Below are 6805 nucleotides of genomic sequence, written 5' to 3'. Positions count from 1 at the left end.
TTAGAGAGCCTTAAAAACAGAATGGGTGAAGCAGAAGAGAGAATATCAGACTTAGAAGACAGAGAACAGGAAAGGAAACAGGCAAACCAAAGAAAAGAAGAAGAAATTAGAAATCTAAAAAATATTGTCGGGAATCTACAGGATACTATTAAAAAACCCAACATTCGGGTTCTAGGAGTTCCTGAAGGCATGGAGAGGGAGAAAGGATTAGAAGGCATTTTCAGTGAGATACTAGCAGAAAATTTCCCAGGTTTGGAGAAGGACAGAGGCATCTTAGTACAGGAAGCTTATAGAACCCCTAATAAACATGACCAAAAGAGATCCTCACCACGACATGTTGTAATCAAACTCACCACAGTGAAACATAAAGAAAAGATCCTAAAAGGTGCAAGAGAGAAACGTCAGATCACTCTTAGAGGATCTCCAATTAGACTCACAGCAGACTTCTCAGCAGAAACCCTACAAGCTAGAAGGGAATGGCGAGACATAGCCCAGGTACTAAGAGAGAAAAACTGCCAGCCCAGAATACTATATCCTGCAAAGCTCTCATTTGTGAATGAAGGTGAAATTAAGACTTTTCATAGCAAACAGAAACTGAAAGAATTTGTTGCCACTCATCCTGCCCTGCAAAAGATGCTTAAAGATGTCTTACACACAGAAACACAGAAACATGGTCACCAATATGAAAGAAGGTAAAGGAAGGAAACCTCACAGCAAAAGATCACAGGAAGCTCAATTTCTCTCTGACATAGAATTAAACTCTGATGCTCTGTTAAAGCAATGTGTTAAAGTAATCTATTATGTTCTCTTGATGTCTGTTACCAGACTTTAAGTTTCTATAATGGAAAATGCTATTAATACAAATGTTTGAGAATTAAAAAGTCTAATGATCTTGTGTTACTAGACATGATAGTTATCTTAATGAGAAAGCCCCAGAGGCCTAAAGGGTTAAATACTTGTAAAATCCTACAGGTGCTTTCAAAAATACTGTGAAGTAAGCAAGTGCCTCTTGTTGGTTGATGAGTTTATAATTTTAAACATGGCGACTTAAAGTCTTTTGTCATCCACAGTTATATATGATCTCCTGCTCATAAAACTAAAGCGTTGTTGGTTCTGTGTTTAGCTGTCCTCCTATAGGTTCCTATGGACTTTTTCCAGCCACTTTTATTGTATTCAGTACTTTGGGATGGCTCTGTAAACAGATGAAGCCAATAATGTATTAACAGTACCAACTGAGAGAAAGTATGGTTAACTGAGGTTACTAAAAAGAAAAAGCAATTCAAATCAATTGGCAATCTACAAAAAGAGTTAAAGATTTTAAAAGCTATTATTAAAATTGCTATATTGGTCTATTATGCTATATTATATGTGTGTACATATTGTATGTCCACATGGGGAAATTTTATTAAGAGTTTTATTTTAAATGGCTTATAGATAAGATTGTCCATAAATTTAAGCTGCTAAAATCAATCAAAGATACATTTTAATTTGTGTGACCTGAATCTGTGTATCATATGTTTTAGACTTGTTGGTAGAAAGAAACTAAAAACATTTTAGATGGTTGTGCTTAAGTTTACTGGCTAAACAAACTACACCTTGTTAGATATTTAAGAGGTGTTTTCAAATACATGATTCTTAAAATTTATAGAAGGCATTGGACCTTCTGGTAAATGTTTTCTGAAGTTGTTATCTAATGGTTGAAACGGTTTGCTAAGTATTCATGTGATATTGCTATTGTCAGCAAGCGATCTAGGACTTGCTCCCTCATTTCTCTATTCTAAGCCCAACTTGTTCTTGCATTTCTCTATTCTCTTCAAGGTAGGAAACTAATTCTATTATGAAGGAATCTGTAGGATGCACAATTTAATCTTTAGACCTTATAAAAGAGATGGCTAACATTTTTCTGCAATAACATAGCCAAAATAAGAACTTAAATAATAATCTCATAGCTAGATTCACTTCGCCATCAGCCAAGTATACAGTAAGTAGAAAAAACCTCCCTTTCAGACCAAAGGGAAAGAAAGTTTTAAAGTGAGAATATAATTTTCCTCATGGGCATTGTCTACCTTAGAAAAACTACTACAGAACATGCCTGTGACTATAGACTTGTCGTTCAGGCCACCGAAGATTAGAGATGGGAAACGGGCACTCCCTTGACTTGCATCCTCTGGTCTGCTTTAACACAAACCAGGAGGAAAAGAAAGCTCGGCATCAGAAGCAATGGGTGGCAGGCCTATTAATGGCTGACCTGTACAGTGATCTGCCCTCAAGGAGACCCAACAGGCCAGTCCACTGCAGTGGCTTTCAATGTGGTAAGCCTGGGCTTCAGCAGAAGTCAGCTTGTGAAGAGCCCTGGCAGCTCTGCCAAGAGTTGGATCACTGGAAATGGACCTGCCCTGGAGTCGAAGGATGCCCAGGTCAGAGCCACAGATCTTATTGGCTCTAAGCTGAAAAGCCCTTCACTCAGCCCAACTTCCAAAGTGACCACTGCAGCTGAGGGTATGGTCAAATAGGGTCAGCAACATTGCAGGCAGAACTGTAAATTTCCTGTTAGAGATGCCCCCTGCCTTTACCTGGCCAGCTCTCCTCCCAGGCCAGCCAAGTAATGAAAGTCAACAGAGTGCCTTCCCCTAGGAGGTTCACACCTCCCTTAGGATATACCCCATGTGAAGAGATAGATAGGTCTGGGCCTCTGAATTTACAAGGCCTAAAGCCCACCAGATTATTATCAAGCCCCTTCTATCAGGTTCTATTTGCCTCTCAATCAGAAAACTTAATTGTAGCTTAGACAGCACCTTTCTTAGCTCCTCTAATAATGACCCTGTCCTTTGTTCTAGGCCCTGTCTAGTGCACTTGGGCCTCATTCCTTTGTAATCATAACCTCTACTCTACCACCAATGGCTCTACTCCCAACATGTGTGTACTGATGGTCCTCTTCCCCACTTAATGCTGTATAATTGTTCAAACCTGGTAAATGCCACTCTTAGAATCATTGGTTACTATCCTCACCCTGTCTTTTATGACCTTGTCTAAATATGATCAGAGTCAGCAAACTTGGAAGGCTTCCATAGCCTTGGCAACTCATGACGACAGCCTAGGGTGGTTACTGGCGCCATAAACTAGAGTGTCAATTTGTTGGGTCAACAACAGGAGCCACTGTGCACTTGCTCCTCATGTGGGATCTCTGTCCTTAATGTGCTGTGCATTGTGATTTAATGCTATAACTAGTACTCAAACAGTATGTTTCACTTTGTGTTTCTATGTGGGTGCAAACTGTTGAAATCTTTATACTAAATTGATCTTCTGTATATAAAGAGAATTGAAAATGAATCTTGATGCAAATGGAAGGGGAGAGGGAGCGGGAGAGGGGAGGGTTGCGGGTGGGAGGGAAGTTATGGGGGGGGGGGGAAACCATTGTAATCCATAAGCTGTACACTGGAAATTTATATTCATTAAATAAAAAAAAAAAAAAAAAAAAAGAAACTGGAAAAAAAAAAAAAAAGAAATAAGACCGGCGGTGTCCACTGGCCACCAGGGGGCGCCTTGCGTGGGGCCACCAGGTGTAGAATTTTGAGAGGCAGCTTACCCAAGTGGTTATCATGTTGGGCGTGAAGTCAGACATCAGCCTACGTGTGTGAGAGGGACCCTAGGAAAAACAAAGTATCTTAGGAGAGGAGTGTAGCAGCCCCCAGCGCCCTGGGAAAGCAGCCCAAAGTCTTACACATACCCCAATAGCATTAAAGGTGGCCCCAACCGTCCCCCAAAGAAAGCACCCTAGGAGAATCCTCTCTGCCCGGTGCCTAGCGGGCTACCCAGTCTGATAACGCTGGGTAGTAAAACCATGGGAGCAATTTTACCTCTTTCCCACTCAGCAAACCCTCTGTGCAGGAGAAGAGGGAGGGGGTGGAAGGAGAAGCGGCCGCGGGAAGATCCAGACCCCATTCCCTTAAATGCCCCGTCTGGATGCAGACTCCGTCCTGGGACCCCTGCTGTAGCAGGTGCGTTGTTCTCAGCCCTCTCTGTTCCCTGTCCTTTGCTGGCAGGTGCATTCTCTCCATTAAACTATGGGCCTTTGCTTACCACAGTCGGAATGAATGGGCTCCCTCTCGCTCGGATTCCATCTGGGGAGGTGCCCGTCCACTCTGAGGGGTGCCCCAGCCCATCAGCCATGCTCCCTTGATGGCCCGCCCTCTCTGTCTCTCTCGCATCTGAACACTTCCTCGGGCAAAGATCGGAAGTCCATTCCACCCATCTCCACCAACAGTCTTAGAGACACAGACTCGTCCACTGCTGGTCACCATCGAGAAAGTACACGCAGCCCTCCCCGTGAACTTGAGTTTCCTCATTCATAAAACATGGACGATGAATAATACATGCGCACATACACACCAAGCGCAGGGTGGATGTGATACGCAACAGGGAAGTACTTAATAAACATAAAGGCTCTCACAAATAATTGAAAAGACCACAACAGATGGCAATTTCCCACTCGCATCTCACTGCAACTTTGAACTGCTTTGGCACCTTGGGCACAGATTCTACAGAGTGAGAGGAGACTGGAGCGGACTGTTCTCCAAGAGTGTGGGTCGTTCCATTTCCTCCTCCCAGGGAACACCTTCTCCCCGTGGGATCTCATCCACTCTGGTGGCCCCAGACATCCTCCACCAGCTGGGAGCCCCAAAGCACCCGGGGGCCCCTGTCCAGTTGGCCTTAAGCCCCGTGTGCCTCAGACAGGCTGCCATATAAAACGCCATAGACCAGGACAGCCAACGCATGGCTTAAGCAGCAGGAAGTTACAAGGGTACTTTAAAAAAGCTTGTACAAAATAGGATAAGGTTATTTGGGTGCAAAAAAAAAAAAGTTTGACATTAGGAACAGTGTTTTATATAATACGCATCTTCCATGAACTTGCTGCAAACCCCTCAAACCTCACGGTGTGGGAAGCTGCAAGGCCAAAGCCAAGGTGTGGGCAGGGTAGGTTCCATCTGAGGACCACCTGCCCCCGGGCTTGCCAACAGCCATCTCCTCCCTGCATCCTTGTGTGACCATGCTTCTGGGTGTGGCTGTGCCCCCACGGCTTCTTCTCCCAAGGACACCTGTTGTACCGGACCGGGGTCTGCAGCTGGGTGCAAAGCCCCGTAAGCAATTTTACTACGTAAACGTACAGCTGCAAAGCTGATGCTGCAGGCCTGGACTCCCAGGGTCAGCGTGGCCAAACACCCAACCCCAGAGACCCACAGGTCTTCTGGGATTTTGCGGTGCCACCACCCCCTTCCTCGGAGCCCCCAAACACCCTCATCCCACAGAGACCCTGAGGTCTGCTCCCCTCTCATCTGCCAACGGATTAAATGCTCTCTGTCCTTCACCCCAAAGCCTTGTCCTTATTATTTTTGCATCACCTCTTTACAAAGACCCTGATCGCCAAGGAGTCACATCGTGAGAGTTAGTAGGGGCAGGCGCAGTCCAGCAAAGCGAGGCCCATCTCTGCTCTCAGCAGCTCCGGGAAGTCTTTCCCAAGCCTGGGGAGACAGCCCCCCACTGCCGCGAAGCCACCTCCGCGTCTCCCCCCCCCCCCCCGGACGCCTAACACCTCACACAGCACCTAGGATCGGCAGGAGGTCGCGCCCGCATTTCCAGGGGTGAGCGAGTGATTAGAAACCCTGCACGCTGACAGCATCCAGAGGAGACCCGTTCGGCCGGCTCACACGGCTTCCCAGCCAAGGGAAGGCCACGTTTGATTTCTTGCTCTCTTTTATTTTGTGATCAATAACTTCGTACAATCCTTAAAAATAAGCTGCAGGGCGAGGCAGGGGATCATAGACGTGGAAGAGAGGACAGAGCCCGCGGAGGCTGCGAGAAGCCCTATTAATAGGACGCTGGCATTACAAGGAATATCAATATTAATAGCAGTATGACTGCCAGAAAGCCTCAGCCTCGATATTTTGCAGCTCCTTACAAACACCTTTAATGGGTGATGACAGACGCGTGATTTCTGGCTGCAGCTCAAATGGGCTGTTATGACGGCGGAGAGCTGGGAACCAGGATGCACGCACGCTTCTCCGGGAGCCCAGCAACCTTCCCAGGAAGCCCAGCCCGTGCTTCGGACGCTCAGACAGTGCCCGGGATGCCCACACTCACCAGGGTTGCATGCCCAGGGCTACGCCTCAGAGGCTCAGAAGGGAAAGAAAAAAGCTATCACTCTATGAACCTCCAGGGCCGCCTGCGTGTTGATTGCAGGCTAGGGTGAGAGCTGGTCCACCCAGCTCTAAGCAGGAAGTGAGCTCCTGCAAAGACGCGCTGGCGAATGTGGCTTCGGAGGGATGGCAACTCTGCTGCAAAGGCATCAGGGGACCTACCTTTCCAAGAGACGCTTCCCGCAAAATCACTTGCACAGCTAAGGGTCCCTTCGTGGAGTCTCCAGGTGTGTCCTCCCGGAAGCAAGCCTAATTCACAAATGCAATTTAACTCAACAAACGTGCATTGATTACTGTCTCTGTGTTCGGGCATGGTGCCAGCGCAGGTGATAACAGATATTGAAGACGTGATCTGTGCCTTTAGCAAACTCGGATTCCGACGGGAGACAAAGAAACGAATACCTCTACCAATTTGGCCAGTGCTACAGTGAAATTATCTAAGGATCGAGATAAATCTGATACTTCATTAGGAAGGGAACAGTGAAACAAGGTGCCGGAGGGGTCAGCGTTGTGGCATAGAAGGTAAAGCTGCCACCTGCGATACCAGCATGCCGTATGGGCTCCCGGCTGCTCCACTTCCAACCCAGCTCCCTGCGGGCGGCCTGAGAAGA

The sequence above is a fragment of the Lepus europaeus genome, chromosome 8 (assembly GCF_033115175.1).
Source record: "Lepus europaeus isolate LE1 chromosome 8, mLepTim1.pri, whole genome shotgun sequence".
Taxonomy (NCBI): Eukaryota; Metazoa; Chordata; class Mammalia; order Lagomorpha; family Leporidae; genus Lepus; species Lepus europaeus.
Note: the sequence above shows the minus strand (reverse complement) of the source record.